The sequence below is a fragment of the Panthera leo genome, chromosome D1, assembly GCF_018350215.1.
Source record: "Panthera leo isolate Ple1 chromosome D1, P.leo_Ple1_pat1.1, whole genome shotgun sequence".
Taxonomy (NCBI): domain Eukaryota; kingdom Metazoa; phylum Chordata; class Mammalia; order Carnivora; family Felidae; genus Panthera; species Panthera leo.
The window spans coordinates 55180422-55202761 of NC_056688.1; the positions used below are offsets into that span (position 1 = coordinate 55180422).

At 36.8% G+C, this 22340-nt stretch overlaps 1 protein-coding gene across 5 annotated transcripts in view; it reads right to left on the minus strand.

The window, feature by feature from the left end:
• ACER3 (alkaline ceramidase 3) overlaps positions 1–22340 on the minus strand; it is a 181024-nt gene that overhangs the window by 155851 nt on the left and 2833 nt on the right. The window contains exon 1 of one of the 5 annotated variants that reach the window (XM_042903919.1): positions 17876–17928. The exons of 2 other annotated variants lie outside the window; for them this stretch is intronic. The gene's annotated coding sequence lies outside the window, so the exon portion shown is untranslated. Of the gene's footprint in view, positions 1–17875; positions 17929–22340 lie in introns of those variants that run through there. 2 more of the 5 variants (XM_042903920.1, XM_042903918.1) reach the window with 2 other exon arrangements.

A 22340-nucleotide genomic window follows, 5' to 3' on the forward strand; every position in this document is an offset into this window, starting at 1 on the left:
GGCACCCTTATGATGTGCTGTTTAAAGTTCAAAACTCAGGGTGCCTGGGTGGCTCAGTTGGTTGAGCATCTGACTCTTGATATCAGCTTCAGTCATGATCTTGCAGTCGTGAGATCAAACCCCTTGTCCAGCTCTGCGCTGAGTGTGGAGCCTGCTTGGGATTCTCTCTCTCCCATTCTCTCTGCCCCTCCTCCCCCTCAACAAATAAACATTTCTAAATAAATAAATAAAGTCCAAAACTCCCTTGGTGTTTGTTTACTAATAGGTTTTCACACGATAGAACTGGTTAGCCAGCCTGGCTTGACTACACAACCAGAGCAACATAAAAATACCCCACTGGGAACTTCAGCCTTGAGTTCTCCTCAACCCAAGATTTATCACACAAATCTTGGTGGTTTCATCCAGGGATGAAATAGACCTATGTACAAATTAGAATCCTAGAGTTTACCCGTAATGTCCCCCACATCCTTAACGCTTGTCCGCTCTTTCTCTTACTAAACAAGATCCTTTACGTTTAAATAAAAAACCTTAGGTGAATGTGCTCTATGGAGACATGAGTCCTTTTGAACACCCAAATTTGTGAAATCTTTGCAATACTATTTTCTGTACACTTCCATGAATGTAAAAATAAGCCATATGACTCAGCTCATATCCCTGTCAATCTTAATAAAATAAAAATTTCTAAATTTTATACTACTTTTTAGTTTATAAATACTTTCACATACACTAACAATAGATTCCCAAAGTAACCCTGTTAAGGAGTAGACTAGAGAAACTCAGAGTCAAAAGACTAAATGACTTATCCACATTTGCTCAACCAGTAAGGGGCAGAACGGGACTCAAGCCTAAGGGTATAGGTCTGTGAATTAAAATAGGCTGCCTCCCAAGATAACAAGAGGTTGAACATATTCATTCCTTCACTCCACAATTATATGAGCACCTATTATAGGCCTTAGATACTGTGTTAGGTGGAGCTTAATTATAGCAAAAAATGAGACATTTTAAAAGAGAAAAATGAATGCTTTTTCAGTTCATAGATGAAAAGAAAGTTTGAATTTAACTGCTTAATCTGATATCCTGAATTCTTTTTTTTTTTTAATGTTTATTTATTTTTGAGACAGAGACAGAGTATGAATGGGGGAGGGTCAGAGAGAGAGGGAGACACAGAATCTGAAACAGGCTCCAGGCTCTGAGCTGTCAGCACAGAGCCTGACGAGGGGCTCGAACTCACAGACCGTGAGATCATGACCTGAGCCGAAGTCGGACGCTTAACCGACTGAGCCACCCAGGTGCCCCTGATATCCTGAATTCTTAAGGAAGTCATTAACAAATATTTTATATGGTACTTTAGATTGCATAAGGTCATTACTTTGTCTAACTTGATCCTCAAAACAAATCTGTAAGATATTTTTTTAATCAAACTTCACAGCTAAATAAAATGAAATCAAAATTAAGTAATCTGCCCTAATATATACAAGATCACACAGCCTGTAGAAGACAGATAGGATTCAAATGCAAGGGTACTAATAACCTGATTTTTTCTACTTTATAAACTATTTCTTTTATTCTTACACTGATTTGGATAGAAATGTCCTATTTCATTTTGTTTAAAAAAAATCCACAAAATAAAAATAATTAAGTAAAATGTTTTCTCATTTTATCATAATAATTAACAATTGAAATTTTAAAGTAAAATAAAGTAATTTAAATATCTTAGTAACTTTATTCTCTTTCTAATTGATGGTTATAAATATGTTTCTTAAATATTTATTAAATTACTTATCTTTAACCTCCTGGTAATTTCAAGCAGTTTTCTGGAAAATGAAATTAAAAATAATCCATTTCTTGGGCGCCTGGATGGCTCAATCAGTTCAACATCCGACTCTTGATTTTGGCTTGATTTCACGGTGCATGGGATCAAGCCCAGCATCAGGCTTTGCGTTGACAGTACAAGCCTGCTTGGGATTCGCTCTCCCTCTCACTGTCCCTCCCCTGCTTGCACACTTGTTCATGCTCTCTCTCTCTCAAAATATATAAATAAACTTTTAAAAAAATTCATTTATTTTAATCAGCTTCCAGATCAATATGAATAATGAAAACAAATTATTGAGACACGTATTTTCTAAACATGAAAAGCTATGAGTTGTGGAATTGTTTTTGAAAATATATAATTAGTTGTTAATGTTTAGCAGTATTTCATTCTTTAACAGTATAAGCAACTACTTGTTCCAATAGAACATATTAAGTAAAATATAAGTTTATGAATGTATTTCATTTAACTTAAAGCCTTACATAGTGTTTAATTTAAATCAAATTTTTAAGCAGTGAGGAAAAAATTAAAGATTATAAAATACAAGTTTTTAAAACATTTTTTAAATTCCCAAATCTCTCAAATGAACCGTTCTAATTCTATCCAAATAACTATGGGCCAAGTTCCACTGGAAGACTTTTTTCAGGATACTCACTGCCCAAGTGTCAGCTCCTAAAAGGTCTAAAAAAAACTGCTTTAAAGAAAAGCAGAGAAAATGAGATAGGTCAGCCAAGACAAGTGTCCCATGTAGCAAACAAAAGTTTCTCTGTGATCCAACTAGAACAGCAACTGTTACACCCACACACACATATAACTGGAATATTTCCGCGGTCTTTTCCATAACCTTTAATCTAAACACTAACTTTTTATTTTTAAAGCTGATTTTTATTTTATTTAAAAAAAGAGCATGAAACTGTGAAAAAAAATCACACAAATTAGATAATAAAAGAAAAAATATAAAGCAGGAGAGTACTAACATCTATTGAGTTTATACGCCTGGAACCTACTAGTGGCATTATTTACATAATCTTTCTAAAATAAAATATCACTTTGTGATCTAGGTCTTATTCTTATTTTACATATCAGCAAATTGAGCTATAGCAAGATTAAGGAATCTGCCCAGTGTCATATAGCTCCCAAGTGGGAATATCTAGATTCAATCTCATTTCTCTTTAACAAGCTGTATTCCTACCACCACATCATGGAAAAAGAAAGAGAATAAAAGAGATACAACTGGGGCACCTTGGTGGCTCAGTTTGTTGGGTGTCCAACTTCAGCTCAGGTCATGATCCCACAGCCTGTGAGTTCGTGCCCCGCGTCGGGCCCTGTGCTGACAGCTTGGAGCCTGCTTCCGATTCTCTGTCTCCCTCTCTCTCTGCCCCTAACCCACTCGCATTCTGTGTCTCTCTCAAAAATAAACATTAAAAAAAAAGAGAGAGAGACACAATCATGAGTGTTGGTCTATACTAATAATTCTTTTTTTTTTATTTTATTTTTTAAAATTTACATCCAAATTAGTTAGCATATAGTGCAACAATGATTTCAGGAGTAGATTCCTTAGTGCCCCTTACCCATTTAGCCCAACCCCCCTCCCACAACCCCTCCAGCAACCCTCAGTTTGTTCCCCACATTTATGAGTCTCTTCTGTTTTGTCCCCCTCCCTGTTTTTATATTTTTGTTTCCCTTCCCTTATGTTCATCTGTTTTGTCTCTTAAAGTCCTCATATGAGGGAAGTCATATGATTTTTGTCTTTCTCTGACTGACTTAGCATAATACCCTCCAGTTCCATCCACGTAGTTGCAAATGGTAAAATTTCATTCTTTTTGATTGCTGAGTAATACTCCATTGTATAGATACACCACTTCTTCTTTAGCATTCATCCACTGATGGACATTTGGGCTCTTTCCATACTTTGGCTACTGTCGATAGTGCTGCTATAAACATGGGGGTGCATGTGTCCCTTTGAAACAGCACACCTGTATCCCATGGATAAATGCCTAGTAGTGCAGTTGCTGGGTCGTAGGGTAGTTCTATTTTTAGTTTTATGAGGAACCTCCAAACTGTTTTCCAGAGTTGCATTCCCATATACTAATAATTCTTAAGAGACAAGCAAACCATGTAATTCTGGCAACTATACTAGACTTACCTCAACCTCTATAGAATTTATTCATTCATGATCCATATGGTTAAAGAAATGATACTGTCTTAAGACAATTTGTTCACTGCTGAAATGAATCATTTATCTTTTGTGCTAGTCACCTTTTTGCATTTTAAAATTTATACCTTACCTAGCACATAAATTGGGAACATACATCATTGCAAAGTAATATACCTATAGTAGGTATTTAGTAAATATTTGTTGAACACTTTGTATATTCACAATGCCTTGAAATCAGTGAATGATGATGATGCAATCAGCCTTCAGTGACACCGGACTTTAAAAGTTCTGGTTTTAGGGGCACCAGGCTGGCTCAGTTGGAAAAGCATGCAACCCTTGATCTTGGGGTCATGAGTTCAAGCCCCATGTTAGGGGTAGAGATTACTCAAATAAATAAACTTAAAAGAAAAAAAGTTCTGACTTTGTAGTTCAGTCTGGAAAAAGGTTCTGTTTTAATCAATCATGATGAAGGCATACTACTGGTTACCTGAATTGATTCATCATTTCTCTAGTGCCTCCACTAGATAATGGCTTCAAAATGATAACCAGGCAAAAATAAATCTTTTTTTATTCTTATAGATTACAATGGTCAGAATTATGTCAAGCAACTTCTCACTGGTTTAACATTTACTGAGAACTTAATCTATATTAGATACTGTGCTAAGTGCTATGGATACGGAGTTAAAGCTAAAAAGATTTTTAACTTAAGGCATTATCAATATAGTGGAGAATATAGGCATATATATAAATAATTACAATACTATGGGAAATGTACACACATCATTCATTCAATATTTAGTGAAATACTCATGTAGTAAACATTGTAAGAAGCCCTATGATACAGCAATGAACAAGGGCCCTCCTTTCATAGACTTTACAATCTAACATGGCCTCAAAGATTTCCCAAGTCTGCAAAAAAATGAACTCATGGTCAAAAGTCACAAGAACACAGGGCACCTGGGTGGCTCAGTCGTTAAGCACCTGACTTCAGCTCAGTTCATGAGTTCTCACAGTTTGTAAGTTCGAGTCCCATATTGGGTGAGCACGAGCCCGCTTCAGGTGAGCATAAGCCCCATTTTGGGTGAGCTCATGCCCTGCTCCAGGTGAACATGGGCCACGCTTCAGGTAAAACACGAGCCCTGGGTGAGCCCTGCTTCTCTTTCTCTTTTTCTCTCTCTCTCCCTCTCTCTCTCTGTCTCTCTCTCTCTGCCCCTCGCTCACTTGCACTCTCCCTCAAAGGAAAAAAAAAAAAAAAAATCACAAGAAAACATAAGGAAACATGCAACCATAAAGGAAGAACAGTGAAACAACAAGCAACAGAAACAGACAAGCAAAGATGAAAGACACTGAAATTTAAGGATATAGGACATTAAATATGTTTGATGTTTAAAGAAATAAAAGAAAGCAATAAAAAATAACCAAAGAAAAAAATTATCAAAAGTTGTCAGGCAGATGTGAAAAGGAAACAACAGAACCTTTAAAAATGAAAAATATAATAATTAAAAATGCTTAAGAGAAAAAAATGAATGTAAAGAAAAAAAGGCTGAATTAACCAAGTAAAGAGAAATGAGAGAGATAAACAGGACGTTCTGGACAGAAAGAATAATGTATGCAAACACAGGAAACTATGAAGCTGCAGTCTGTGTTGGAGGAAATAAAAGCTGAATTATACTGCTGAAGTATAAAGTGCAAGTGTTTAGAGAGGCAAGAGATTACATCAGAAAAGTCATCAAGGCCGGATTATGAAAGTCTTTCTCCATTATACTTCTCAATTCTACATTCCACATGGGCAAAACTGATTATCAGAAACTCTTATCTTATACATCTGTAAGTATACATATTTTATATGTATATATAGTTAATACTGTTTCCAGTTTTGAAATGTATAAATCTTTAGCTAAAAGAAAATGAAGACATAGCTATTGAGCAATATGGCAGATAACCCAAAAATCCTCTCATTACAAATACCTAGATATGCTAGATAAAGTTTAATAATATATTTTTCAATGCACAGCTCAACTCCCAAAAGACTAAAGGTAATTCCCAGAGGGAAAAATTGAGAAGAATGTGAAAATTAATATGATACCTGGTTATGACTGTCCTACAGACAGAAACAGGTATGGCAGTGAATTGCCTTTCTCATTACCATAGGAGGTAGAGTTTCAGCGCTCACATAGGAATAAGAAATGAGGCACTGGACCATGGGAGGATGGGAACTGGATCTGAGATCATCTATATGAGATGCATGAGGGACTACCTCCTCAGTAGTTAAGTGAAACAGAAAAGTAACCACCCACTAGTACAGAAAAACAGTAAGAAAGTTGTTCCATAGTGAGCTGGCATTGAAGAAGCAAGCCACAACATTGTTAAGTCACCTATTTTATTTTATTTCGCCTATTTTAGAGATTCCATATAGCAAGGAACTGAGGGCAACCTCCAGGAGCGAAGAGTATCTCCAACCAAAAGCCAGCAAGAAACTGAAGCCTCAATTCTACAACCACAGGGAACCAAATTCTGCTAATGAAGTCCTCTCTATTCAAGCTTCAGATGAGACCACAGCCCTAGCCAATACCTTGATTGCAGCCTTGTAAGACTAAGCAAAGAACCAAGTCAGGCCCACACTTCTACCCTATAGAAAATGTGAGATTATAAATTTGTGTTGCTTTAAACCACTACATTTGTGGAAATTTGTTATGCATCAAAGACTAATACATACTAAATAACAATAGCATGTAACTTAGGAGGAGCATATACAAAGTTAAAGTAGCTTATTTGAATTATCCAAAAGGAGAAGAAAAGTTTGTATTTTAAGTCAAACATGTATTCAAAAAATGTTTAAGTAAGCACCAGTAAAAAAGAACTAGAACAAACCAGTAGCTTCCAACCTGGCAGAGAGGAGAAAGGAATTTAAAAAAACCTATCACGGCCAAAAGAAGGCAAGAAATACAGGAGAATATAGAATAAAAAGCATTAAAAAGGGTGGAAATAAATAAAAATGTATCAGTAATCAGGGTAAATCAGTAATCACAGAGAGATAGAAAATGAGACTGAATTTTTAAAATAAGAGAAGGGCGCCTGGGTGACTCAGTTGGTTGAGAGTCCAACTCTTGATTTCGGCTCAGGTCATGATCCCAGGGTCGTGGGATTGAGCCCCACGTCGGGCTCCATGGTGAGTATGGATCCTGCTTAAGATTCTCTTTCTCTCTCCCTCTGCCCCTCTCCCATGCTCTCTCTCTCTAAAATAAAATTTTTAAAAAATTACAAAAATAAGAGGACAGCTATCTGCTATTTACAAGATAAACACCTTAAACATAAGAGTACACAATAGCTGACAATAAAAGCCTGGAAAAAAAATGCCACGCAAAAGAAACAAAATAGATTTTAAAAGAATTGTTTTAATGTTTATTTATTTTTGAGAGAGAAAGAAAAAGAGAGGGGTAGGAGAGGCAGAGAGAGAGATAGGGAGACATAGAATCTGAAGCAGGCTCCAGGCTCTGAGCTGTCAGCACAGAGCTTGACTCGGGGCTTGAACTCATGAACCATGAGATCATGACCTGAGCCAAAGTTGGATGCTTAACCAACTGAGCCACCTAGGCACCCCAAAACAAAATAGATTTTAAAGCATAAATTCTATAGTTTAAATTTCATATTTTTTAAAAATTAGGGCCATATTTTATCCAATCTCTCTCTTTTTTAAGTTTATTTATTTATTTTGAGAGAGAGAGAGTGTGGGGAGGGTGGGGTGCAAGCAGGGGACGGGTAGAGAAAGAAGGAGAGAGAGAGAATCCCAAGCATACTTCGTATTTTCAGAGCAGAGTCTGACGCAGGGCTTGATCTCACAAACCATGAGATCACGACCTCAGCTAAAACCAAGAGGCAGCCGCTTAACAACTGAGTCACCCAGGCACTCCTGTCCAATCTCTTAAAGAAGCAAACCATTTACTGATGGTACACATGGCTTTGTACCAGTCTCATAGCTGGTAGAACAATTTTATGAAGATGCCTAATGCAGCCAGCTTGCCATATAAGCAAGAAAGATTATTCTAATAGAGAACAGTAACAAGCAAGATGGGCTATATAAATGACAGAATTAAAAGTAATGCACATTACACTTCCACCCAAGATAGAATAACAATGACCAGATTTACTCTCCTACCTGAAACCACCAATGAAACAACAAAGGTGCACAAGGAAACTTTGGGGGATGAGTATGTTCAAATCTTGATTGTGGTGATGAGTTCATGGGAGTACATCTGTCAAAATTTGGCGAATCATACACTTTAAATATGTATAGTTTTTGTACAGCAAAGGAAACCATCAACAACATGAAAAGGCAACATACTAAATGAGAGAAGATATTTACAATGATATACCTGATAAGGGGTTAATATCCAAAATATGTTAAAGAATTCATACAACTCAACACCAAAAAAACTGTAAGAAATCCAATTAAAAAGTGGGCAGAGTACCTGAATAGACATTTCTCCAAAGAAGATATCCAGATGGCCAACAGACACATGAAAAGGTGCTCAACATCACTCATCATGAGGGAAATGCAAATCAAAACTACAATGAGATTATCACCTCACACCAGTCAGAATCGCTAATATCAGAAAGACCAGAAAGAACAGCATTGGTGAGGATATAGAGGAAAGAGAACCCTTGTATACTGTTGGTGCAGCCACTACAGAAAACAGTATGGAGGTTCCTCCAAAAATTAAAAAAAAAAAAAAAATGCCATAAAGTTCAGTAATTCTACTTCGGGGTAGAGAAAGAAAATGAAAAAAACTAATTAAAAAAGATATATGCACCCCTCTGTTTATTGCAACATTTATAACAGCCAAGATATGGAAGCAATCCAAGTATCCATTGAAAGATGAATGGATAAACAGATGTGGATGCACACACACACACACACACACACACACACACACACACACACACAGAGAAATGAATATTACGTAGCCATAAAAAAGAATGAAATCTTGCCATTTTTGACAACATGGATGGACCTAGAGGGAGGGTATTATGCTAAGTGGAATAAGTCAGACAAATACAAATACCATATGATTTTACTTATATGGGGAATCCAAAAAATAAAACAGACAAAACAGACAAAAACAGATTCATAAATACTAAGAACAAACTGGTAGTTGCCAGAGGGGAAGGGGATGAGGGAATAGATGAAATATTTCAATAAGATTAAGAGGTACCAGATTTCAATAAGATTAAGAGGTTTCAGTTATAAAATAAATAAATCATGGGGATGAAAAAAAGTACAGCCTAGGGAATAATACTCTAATAGCTTTGGATGGTGACAAATGGCAACTACACTTACCATGACAAGCATTCCATAATATATATAAATGTTGAAATCACTATGTTACACACATGAAACTAATAAATTTTGTATGTTAACTATACTTCAATTAAGAAAAATTTTAGGGGCGCCTGGGTGGCTCAGTCAGTTGGGCGTCCGACTTCAGCTCAGGTCATGATCTCGCAGTCCGTGAGTTCGAGCCCCGCGTCGGGCTCTGTGCTGACAGCTCAGAGCCTGGAGCCTGTTTCGGATTCTGTGTCTCCCTCTCTCTCTGACCTTCCCCCATTCATGTTCTGTCTCTCTCTGTCTCAAAAATGAATAAAATGTTAAAAAAAAAAATTTTTAAAAAAAGAAAAATTTTAAAGACAACAGATTTTTTAAATGGGCAAAAGGCACTTCACAGAAGAAGATACAGGAATGTCCAAGAGGCAATGAAAATGTGCTCAACATCTTTATTCATCAGGTAAATGATCATTAAAACCACGATGAGAGACCACTACATATAGTCCAGAGTGGATAAAATTTTCAAAAAGAATAACACCAAATGTTGTTGAGGATGTGGAACACCTAAAACTTCTATAATAAAATGAGATATCACTTTGGAAAAAAGTCTTGCAGTCTTTTAACGGAAACCAACTCTATGACCTGGCAATTCCACTCCCATGAATTTACCCAAGAAAGATGAAAATGTATGTCTATGCTGGGGCACCTGGATGGCTCAGTTGGTTAAGCGTTGGACTCTTGGTTTTGGCTCACGTCATGACCCACACATAGTTTCGTGAGTTCAAGCCCTGCATCGGGCTGGGCTCCTTACTGACAGTGCAGAGCCTGCTTGGTATTCTCTGTCGGCCTCTCTCTCTCTCTCTCTGCCCCTCCTTCAATCATGCTGTATCTCTCAAAGTAAATAAATAAAAAGAAAGGAAAAGAAAAGAAAATATATATCCATGAAAAGATTTGTATAAAAACGTTCACAGCAGTTTTATTCACAATAGCCAAAAACTGGAAATAGTCCTGGTGTCCATCAACAGGACAATGGATAAACAAACCAGTATATTCCATACAGTAGACTACTACTCAGCAATAAAAAGGAACAAACCATTGGGGTGCCTGACTGGCTCAGCTGGTGCAGCATGCAACGCTTGATCTTGGGGTTGTGGATTTAAGCCTCACGTTGGGTGTGGAGATAACCGAACAATAATCTTTAAAAAATGTTTTTAAAAATTAAATAAAAAAGGAATAAACTACTGATACAACAACATAGTTAAATCTCACTGGGTGTGGAGATAACAAAAATAATCTTTTGAAAATTTTTTAAAAATTAAATAAAAAGGAATAAACTGATACAACATGGTGAAATCTCATTTCTCACAAGCATGAATCTTAAGTGCATTAATAAAAAATTTAAATCTTTTTATTTTAACTTCTAATACAGTAAATACCAAAGGATTTAACTCACAGAGCTCTTCAGGGTCCTCAACAATTTTTAAATGTATAAAGGAGATGAGACAAAAAAAGCTTGAGCACTTCAGATCTAGTAAAAGTTGAATATGGGCATGCCCTACAATCTAACCATTATACTACTCAACAGACACAAGAACTCTCAAATTTGTGTGTACCAGATGATGTACAAAAATGTTATAACATTTGTAACAGCAAAAACCTGAAAACAACAAAATATCCAATGACTGAAGAATGGATAAATCAATATATTCATATAGTGGAATTCTAAACAGTAAAAATAAATGAACTATAGCTAAACCTATCAACAGAGAGGATTCTCAGGAATATGGATGATACATATTTGACCACAAGTTGAGTGAAAAAAGCAAGTTGAAGAATACACACACACACACACACACACACACACACATATATAGTACAATTCCACTTATGTAAAATTAAAACAAGCAAACCTAAACAGTATATTCTTTAGAAACACACAGTGGTAAAAAGGTAGGAAATGATAAACACTAAATTAAGGATAGCAGTTACCTCTGGAGAAAAAGGAAGAATATGGAATGAGGGAAAGGCAAAGAGGGAGCTATTATTTTTATTTAATGAATGCTCTTAACCAAAGAACAGTCCTCCTTTATCAAGGTCATAATTCTCTTCAATTGTCAAGCTTTAAGTTGGACATTCCTACAATAGTGAAAGAATAGAGAACATCCATCTGATTGGTAAGACTGAGTGAACTCCAGTGACCAACTGGATTTCAGACAATAAAACCAGACTGTCCTCATTTCTACTTTACAAGGGGGGTGGGGAGGGTGGAGGAGGGATTGCTACTCAGCAGGTAAAATAGCCTAAAACCATATATTTCATTTTGGGAATACTATCGTATCTAGAATACCTCCTTATCATTTTGTATAAATGAGTAAATGAATGAATTCCAATCATAAAACAATTTTTATAACAGTATCAAGATTTTAACATGCATAATTTTTAGAGTTCTGTTTTGTTTTCTGAGTTCATTCAGTCTTTCCTCTTGCAGCTTGCTCTGAAAAGTTAAAGTACTTTAAAAGAGTCCACACCTATTATGAGTCAAAGATTTTTCCAGTCATGCAATTGAATTATTTCAACCTTGAAGTACTTATGTACTTTCACTGGGCAAAATACCTCTTTTGAGTCTCATGAGTACATTATAGGGATAAATAAAATGATGCTTATAAAAATTCTTTGAAATCTTCAGATAGAGGGGCGCCTGGGTGGCACAGTCGGTTAAGCGTCCAACTTCAGCCAGGTCACGATCTTGCGGTCCGTGAGTTCGAGCCCCGCGTCAGGCTCTGGGCTGATGGCTCGGAGCCTGGAGCCTGTTTCCGATTCTGTGTCTCCCTCTCTCTCTCTGCCCCTCCCCCGTTCATGCTCTGTCTCTCTCTGTCCCAAAAATAAATAAAAAAAAAAAAAAAAAAAAAAAAAAAACGTTGAAATCTTCAGATAGAGGGCCTATATTAAACTTTATTATTCTTTTTAAAGTTTCATCTTCTAAGAATAAAAAGCATGATGTAATTTGGCATACTCGGAGTTTACACAACAGGAAATCAAAATTGCTCAAAACTCAACTTTAGACACTGTTTCAGTTACTTACTGCTGAATAACAAACCACCCCCCAAACTTGATGGCTTCAAAAAACAATTTATTAAATAAATAAATAAATAAATAAATAAATAAATAAATAAGAAAAAACAATTTATTATCTCTCATGGGAAGAACACATACAATGAAAGGTGCACAGGAGTATAAATGTAATACGTAAACAGGCTGTTTTGGCAAAAGTACAGTGTAAGTAGGGAAAGCAGGAATTATAGGGAAAAGGAGGAACACAGACTGAAGAGTTTAGAATAAGCTGGATACCACAATGAGCTAAAAGTACACAACCACCAGAATGGCAAAAATTGAAGACTAACCAAATGTTAGTGAGGAAGTGGATGAAATGCTGTGAATGTAAAACGTTACAACCACTTTGAGAAAAGATCTGGTAGTTTCTAATAAAACTGAACACACAACCACCTATGACCCAGTTATTCCAACCCTCAGTATTTACCTATGAGAAATGAAAATACATATCCACAAGACGACCTGTACAAGAATGTTCATAGCAGCTTTATACATAATTATCAAACCTTAAAACAGCGAGGTGTTCATCAATAGGTAAATCAATAAACTGTGGTACATTCATACAATGGAATATTACCCAGCAATAAAAAGGAATTACCAATACATGCAACATTGGTGAAATCTCAAAAACATTATGCTGAGTGAAAGAAGTCTTAACACAGGAATGCCTGGGTGGCTCAATCAGTTGAGCATCTGACTCTTGATTTTGGTTCAGGTCATGATCTCATGGTTTGTGAGACTGAGCCCCTGTCAGGCTCTGCGCTGACAGCACTGAGGCTGCTTGAGATCCTCTCTCTCCCTCTCTCTCTCTCTGCCCCTCCCCAACCAATGTGCATGCATACGCGCTCTCTCAAAATAAATAAATGAACTTTAAAAAAAAAAAAAAAGAAAGAAATCTTATACTAAACAGTAAATACTGTTTGACTCCACTTAAATGCAGTTCTAGAACAGGCACATCTAATCTATGGTGGGGGAAAAGAAATCAGAATAGTGGTAGCCCTGAAGAGAAGGGGAAGGTGGAGGTAAGAATTAACAGGGAAGGGGCATGAAGAACCTTCTCACTTGATGCTAAAGTTCCATATTCTAATAGAGGTTTTGATTACACAAATGTCTCAATTTCTTGAAATTCAGCAAATATACATTTAAGATCTGCGCATTACTTCAAATATAAGTTTTACCTCCAAAGAAAAAAACAAAGAATTGAACTTTAATTGATGATATGTATGTTGAAGGATTTAGGGGAAAGTATAAAGATGTTTGCAATTTACTTTGAAATTAATAATGTCAAAAATTAAAATGAACTGATAGAAGAATGGACAACTGGGTAGACATGCAACAAAACAAAGCATAATAAAACGTTAATAGTAGAATCTAGACAATAGTTGAACAGATAGTCACTGCAAAATTCTTCTGACTTTGTTGTAAAGATATTCATTTAAAAAAAGGGGTTTTCATGCCATGTTAGAATTCGGTCTCTATCCTTCTGTCAACAGAAAGTCCTCTAAGGAAAACAGAAGCACCTAACTGTAAGGAATAATCAATCAAGGTTTAAAGAGGTATCCACTGGGGCTCCTGGCTGGCTCAGTCGGTAGAGCATGCAACTCTAGATGTCAGGATGGTGAGTTCAAGCCCCATGATGGGCATGGAGCCTACTTAAAATAAAGATTAAATAATAATAATAATAATAATAATAATAATAATAATAATAGAAGAGAGGTATCCACTGAGAGAATGCAGCTACAAATGACAAGGGAACATCATGTGCAAAAGCAATCCCACTGAAAACATCTAAATATTCTGGTATATTCTTAATATATTCAAACAAATGAAAGAAAGATGAAAGGGAGGAAAAGAGAAGAGAGGAAAGGCCCACTAAAGCAAGGAGTCAATTAGGTCAAGGAGGAGACGTCCCCCCAGAAAAGTTTAACCTTTCTCTACCTCCCCCAAACTCAGTGTTTGCTCTTAAGGCCTTTCAACTGATGGGATGAGGCCCACCCATTATTACTGAAAGTAATCTTTACTTAAAGTCAACTGATTGTAGATGTTGATCACATTTATAAAATACCTTCATAACAACACTTAGATTAGTATTTGATCAGATAAATGGATACAAAAGCCTAGCCAAGTTCACAGAAAAAATTAACCATCACAGATGAGGAGGCCACAACTATAACACAGTATGATTTTTTTTTAACTTATTTTCACTAGATCCCAATTCAACTAATATTTTTTTTAATATTTGTTTATTTTGAGAGAGAGCGAGCACATGCACACAGCATAAACAGGGAAGGGGCAGAGAGAGAGGGAGAGAGAGGGAAAGAGAATCCCAACCAGGCTTCATACTGTCAGTGCAGAGCCCCACACAAGGTTCAATTTCATGAACCATGAGATCATGACTTGAGCCAAAACCAAGAGCTGGTCAATCAACTGAGCCACCCAGGCTCAGTTGAATTAGGGAATTCAACTAACATTTTTTGCGCACCTAGTATTTGCTAGGCACTTCACCTCACTGTACACTTTCAAGTGTATCATGCCATTTAATTCTCATAACCCTCTTGGATATCATTATTTTCATATTATAGAAAATAAACTGATACATGGGGTGCCTGGGTGGCTCAGTAGGTTAAGCGTCCAACTTCGGCTCAGGTCATGATCTGTGAGTTCAAGCCCCACGTCGGACTCTGTGCTGACAGCTCAGAGCCTGGAGCCTGCTTTGGATTCTGTTTCTTCCTCTCTCTCTCTCTCCCCCCCTCCCCTGCTCATGCTCGCTCACTCTCTCTCTCTCAAAAATAAACATTAAAAAATTAAAAAAAAAAAAAAGAAAATACACTGATACAAAGAAGGATTAAGGGATCTGCCCAAAGTCACAACATTCGATGCAACAAATAGGAACCTTGATTCAGACTCCAAGTCATTATACTATGTACTTTCCCCACAGTAAAACATGTAGGACTTTTGTGTCCCCATTAACTGCTTTTGCTGTCTCTTTTGGGCTCTATCATTTTGCTGGGTCCTAAAACGTGTCTCCATGCCCCTACTTCTTTTAAAATGCTCTCTGCATTACCTAAAACCCTCCAAGTCAGGGTTTTTTTTTTTTTTCCCCCACTGACTGGGAAACAGTTGGCAAAGGAACAGGGTGAACCCAAAATCAAAGAAACAACTTAAAATTTTAACCTAAGATAATAATGCACTGGACAAGATTTTCATTTAAATGTTCACTATTCTATGTATTCTGGCTTAGTAAAGTTCCCCAATTTACTATTTGAGGTATTCTTCTTATTTACCCACCCACCAATTACTGTTCCATTAAAACAATAAAAATCTATCATTTCTTCCAACATGTGCTACCAAATGACAATTCTTCCTAGTTAGTATCTTTGACAACATGGGTAAAACTAAGTCAGGATGAGACTTCAAAATGTTCTCAGACTTCAAGTACTACTAAACACTACTAACTACAGACTTAAGTCTAAAAAGTGGTTTGGTTTGAGCTTGGCAAAAGTGTTAGGAGCAAATGAGAATGAAAACTTTCTGAAATGAAAAAGTAAGTTCAATTTTAAGTTCAATTTTGCTTACTACCCAGGACAATCACTTCCAAGCTCTCCTTCACATGCAGTGTTTTCAGTCTTGTTACTGTGAATGGGGGGCTGGAGGGTTTCAACACCTAGCTTGGTTTTCAAAGTTAGAAACATAGGTTCCAGTACCAGCCCTATGATCCTGAACAAATCACTTATCCTTTTGAACTTGGTTTCCTTACATACAAACAGGGATAACACCTACATACCACAGGAAAAAAAGAATTAAACGTGCTTTGTGAACCTGAACCCTTGGTCTTCCAAGTATAGCTCCAGACCAGAAGGACTGGAATCACTTGAGAACTTATAAGAAATGCAGAATCTAAGGCCACATTCCACACCTACTTAATCAGAATATGCACTTTAACAAGATCTCAAGGTAATTAACATGCACATTTACCTCTGAGAAGCACTGCTGTAAAGCATACTATAGATGTTAGGTATCTTCACCATAAAAATTAGCCCATTGGGAGCTCTTTTCCTTCTGAGGAAGTCCTATGATCTGGTAACTCATTAACAATATGACATCAGCAACACTGACATCATCTTCCTCAGCAGCTACCATTTCCCTGAAAAACTACTGAATATGGATTCTGGCGTAGGTTTTACCACTAATTTGTAACATAATCTTAGGCAAATCACTTCAATACTCAAGGTCTTTCTTCTTACAAGTAAAATGAAAGCATCAGACCACTAGTTCCCAATCTGAGGTCCCTGGACCCACTGAGGTCTGAAAAAGTAGTAATGAAGGGAGGCAACATAGTATGGTATTAAGAGCATATCTTTGGAATCAAAAGGCTCCTGGGTCACTTAGGCTCTGCCACTTAATAGTGTGTGACCGAGGGGGGCACGTGGGTGGCTCAGTCAGCTGAGTATTCAACTTTGGCTCAGGTCATGATCTCACGATTTTTGAGTTCAAGCCCTGCATTGGGCTCTGTGCTGACAGCTCGAGGCCTGGAGCCTGCTTCAGATTCTGTGTCTCCCTCTCTCTCTGTCCCTCCCCTGCTCATTCTCTGTCTATCTCTCAAAAATAAATAAACATTTAAAAAAAATAGTGTGTGACCGAGGGCAAGTTATGCAAGTTATTTAATCTTCCTAAACTTTAATGTCTTCAACTGCAAATTAGGATTATAACAGTACCTATCTCAGAGATCAAGCAGTATACTATATGGTTACAACTAAGTGCTCTGCTGGGTAACTTTTTTAGGGTGATAGAAAATCTACGTCTTGACTGCAATGGTGGTTACATAGATATATACACCTGTCAAAATTTTTCAAACTATACACTTAAAATGGATGCATTTTAAGTAAATTATGCCTCAAAAAACTAATTTTTTAAAAATGTTTATTTTTGAGGGGGGGAGGGGCAGAGAAAGAGGGGAACAGAAGATTTGAAGTGGGCTCTGTGCTGACAGCAGAATCAGACATTTAACTGACTGGGCCACCCAGCCGCCCCACGAAAAGCTAATTTTAAAAGTAAAAAAGAAAAAGAGAGGAAGGAAGGAGAATGTGCTCTAGAGTCAGATTGTGTGAGTTCAAATCCTGGCTCTGCCACCTGCAAAGTGAACAACTTTGTACAAAATTATTTAACCCCTCTATGAGCCCTCAATTTCCACACTTGTAAAATAAGACAACTAACAAGAATCTCACTTAAAAGAGCTATTATTAAAAAAAATAAATAAATAAAAATAAAAGAGCTATTATAAGGATTATAATAGGGATTCTAATGGGATCCTATACACATAGAGCTTTGCATCTATTAACTGTCTCATAATGTTCGCTATTGTTATTTCTACTATTTTCAATATTTCAAAAATCACATTTATCCACAACCAGGCTTTAGTGAAAATATTATGCTGTTTTATTTTGGACTAGAATTATATCAAGACATTACATACCTCACGTGGATCAATACAGTGTGGTAACAGTGACTAGAACTCCTCTGGCAGTTACATGCACCTTTATTTAATTAAGATGGAGATAAAGTACATTAACAACTTACATATAAGTAATAATAAATTACAATTTAAGTAATAATAATAATAAATTCATGGGACCCAAGAAAGAAAATAATAAAAGGATTTCTTTCTAATGAACAGGTTTAAATAGCTGCTATGTCACCATATGATCCAGCAATTCCACTTTAGGGTCACAAAGAGATATTTGTACACCCATGTTCATGGCAGCACTATTCACAATAGCCAAGAGGTGGAAACGACCCATATGTCTATCAACAGAGGAATGGATAAGCAAAATGTAGTATATATACATAATGGAGTTTTATTCAGGCTTTAAAAAGAAGGAAATTCTAACTAATGCTACAACATGGATTGACCTACACAGACACTATGCTAGATAAAACAAGCCAGTCACAAAAAGACAAAGACAGCACTGTCTTTATATGAGACACCTAGATTGACAGAGACAGAAAGTAGAAGAGTGGTCACCAGGGTCTGGGAGGAAGAAGGAATGGGCAGTTATTTAATGGATACAGAGTTACCGTTTTGCAAAATGAAGAGTTCTAGAGATTCACTGCAAGACAACATGAAGGTACTTAACACTACTAAGCTATACATGTTAAAATGGTAAATTTTATTCTATGTGCATTTTTGCACAATTAAACAAATTTAAATAAATAAATAAACTGTATGGCAGTTCTTCGAGTGTTAACACTGTAAAGCTTTTATACCTTAAGCTCTTAACAAGTAACTTCTCCTTGTATTCCAATGCACCACATATATACATCCATCACAGCACTGGAAACAATTTACTGGCAATCTTTGACTTGTACATATTAAATCTAAATATTTTTGTACACTGAATTTGGCCCTTCACTTGGCCTTCAGTCTTCAGTTGACTTACTACTTTGAGCTATGTGTGAGGCAGTGCTGCTTGCCTGTCAATAACCCTCAGGAAAATGACTGCCTTCCTTAGGTGACAGGAGTATCACCTCTGCCAGCCCACAGAACTCCAGGACCAAAAGAAGCCTGAAGCACACACTCACTTACTTGAGGCTACAATTCAGAGAAGATGGGTGGGAGGGGGCCTGGAAAAAGGAAAGGAAAAGAAAGGTAGCAATGAGCCACTAGCAGCTAGATGCCTTGAGTGGCATATGTGTATGGGAGAGAGGCTGGTTGAAGCCTCTCTGGTCTTGTGCTATAGTGTCAAAGAAAAAACTCATCTGAGCAAATCCCATAATAATGGTATAAAAACTGAGGGTTGTCCTACTTTGCTTCTGTCCAATTCCTATGAATAGGATGGGGAGGGGGACAACAAAGCTACGAGAAGGATGGTATCTACCCAGATTGAATCATTCTAGCCCAAGGACAAAAGGGAGATGGCTGGATGGTCCTACCAGAAGTTACCACCCATTCTCCCCATTCATGAAAGTCTAACTAAGTTACCCCCTCAGACTGAGGTAACCTCTATAAAACCCATAATTAGAAATTATAATTTTTTTTGGCTTTCCAATAAACCCTTCTTCATAATACATCAATTTGGGACATTCTTCTTTCAAGTACATTTTGAGTAATGCGTTTCCCTTGAAAACAGAAAATGCCTAATAGTACTTACCTATTTATACCCCCACTGGCCTATCAGCCACCTTGAACAGGTGACTTTATATAGTTGCATATTCTATACACTATAGTTTATCTGGGTAATTCTCCTCTGAGACCATAATTAAAACAGAGGATTCCTTTCCACCTCCCTTTAGGTAACATTTCTTCCATGAAACTACCAGTGCTTGAAATTCCACTTCCCACAGAACTATGTGTTAGTAGAAAGAATTGTCAGACCCATATTTGAATACCATTTCTGCCACTTAATACCTGTATGATGCTGAGCAGTTTACTCAACTTCCTGCATCAATAAAGTGGGAAGTCCACATACCTACTCACTAGGAATGTTGTAAAGAATAGAAATGCACAGGAAATCTTCACTTTAAAGAGTTCTAATATGCACAAATTCCAGGTACACAGTTTAGTTAAATAATTCCAATTCCCCAACAACACAATTCAAATTTCAGGTACCACAGTACATTAACCGTGAGTGACTGAATATAGTGCAAACTTCACGACTAGGTGTTCAGTCCACAAATCACTATGTAAATAATGGAAGCACAACACAATCAGCACCTAACTGACTTGAAAAGTCACTTCTTTCAAAGTCTGTTGCTGGATTTGACAAAATAAACTGCGAAGGAACAAAAATTAAGCTAATGGTAGACCTCTCATCAGCAACGATAAAAGCCAGGAGACAATGAATAACATATTTAAAGTGTTGAGAGAAAATTATCTCTCTGCCTAAATTTTTTTTTAAATTTTTTTCTTTTCTTTTTTTTTAATTTTTTTTAATGTTTATTTATTTTTGAGACAGAGAGAGACAGAGCATGAATGGGAGAGGGGCAGAGAGAGAGGGAGACACAGAATCGGAAGCAGGCTCCAGGCTCTGAGCCATCAGCCCAGAGCCCGACGTGGGGCTCGAACTCACGAACCGTGAGATCGTGACCTGAGCTGAAGTCGGACGCTCAACCGACTGAGCCACCCAGGCACCCCTAATTTTTTTTTTCTTAATGTTTATTTGTTCTGGAGAAAGAGAGTGTGAGCGGGGGAGGGGCAGAGAGAGAGAGAGAGAGAGAGAGAGAGAGAGAGAGAGAGAATGAATATCTGAAACAGGCTCCAGGCTCCCAGCTGTCAGCACAGAGCCTGACACGGGGATCAAACTCATGAGACATGAGATCATGACCTGAGCCAAAGTCGGACACTTAACTACAGAGCCACCCAGGCACCCCAACTGCCTAAATATCTAACAATGGATAAGACATCAAAGCAAAAACTGTTGGTGATTATTCATTGCACATCTGTTAATCAGTTCACGTACAGACAGCAAGGCATGTAGCTGAGTTGCTTCCTTGTCTCTGGTGATGAATGTAGGTGATATTTTACAAACATGAATAATCAAAAGAGGGAAATGGCCAATAATGATGAAAGTGTAGCAAAGAAACAAAAAGTGATAATGTTGGAAGTGAAATTCCAATCAAACATAAATGGAATTATTGAAGAAACCGCCGACACTGACAATGTTGACTGCTGCCATCCCAGAGACTCTAGATATGCAGCCAGAGGAACTTAATGAAGACAAACTTACCAACATAAATGAAGAAAGTGGTTGTGAGAAAAGGATGATGTTTTAAATTATAGTATACTAAACATTAGTTTTACTATTTTTTCATTTCTCTATATATCTATAACCAACAATAAGAGAGTTTATAGTGCTTGACAAAAAAATTTTAAAGATGACAAAACAATCATAACTTTTCCCATTGATTATTAAGACTACTTTGCCAGGTTTTAACTTGCAAGGTCCTTTGTGCTGTCCTACACAACTATAAAGAGTGAGGACTGCCTGTACCTATAACTTCTGGCACATCAAGGAACACATTATTTCACAACTAAAGAGAAAACCTCTACCTTTTACAATCTGTTCAAACAAAAAAGGAATTTGGAAAAAAAAATGAAAAAAAAAAAAACAGAAAAGGAATTTGAAATGATCTTGGGTGATGTTAAGAAGAAAGATTTTCTGGTATTTCAGTGACTAAGAACTGCTGCCATATCTGAACATGCAATTCCCCAAACTCCTCTTTTTATTACTCAAAATACACACAGCCTAGTGCTGAAAGACGGGGTTCATGAATAATTATTCAATTTGTCCTTTGTGACAGTATTCTATTTCTCCTGTCCTTACTTCTTGCATGCAGGGACAAAACAATGAGTGTGTGATAGTACAAGATATAGTAGCTTTATTTTTTTTTTATCTCATTTAATCTTTATTTATTTTTATTTATTTATTTTTTAATATGAAATTTATTGTCAAATTGGTTTCCATACAACACCCAATGCTCATCCCAACAGGTACCCTCCTCAATGCCCATCGCCCACCCTCCCCTCCCTCCCACCCCCCATCAATCATCAGTTTATTCTCAGTTTTTCAGAGTCTCTTGTGGTTTGGCTCCCTCCCTCTCTCTCTCTTTTTTTTTTTCCTTCCCCTCCCCTATGGTCTTCTGTAAAGTTTCTCAGGATCCACATAAGAGTGAAAACATATGGTATCTGTCTTTCTCTGTATGACTTAGCTTTAGAATCAGACCTCAACTTAAACACCATCTCTACACCACTCTTTGCAACCTCAGGTAAAGATTGAAAGGGAGAAGAGGAAGTGCTTAGCAAAGTGTGGTACACAGTAAGCACTTACATATGGCTATTATCATCATTATCTTTACTATTCCTATCATTAATGTAAATATCATGATAATGATATGATTGTATTTATTTTAAACACATCATTATTAACCTGCATATTCTTCAA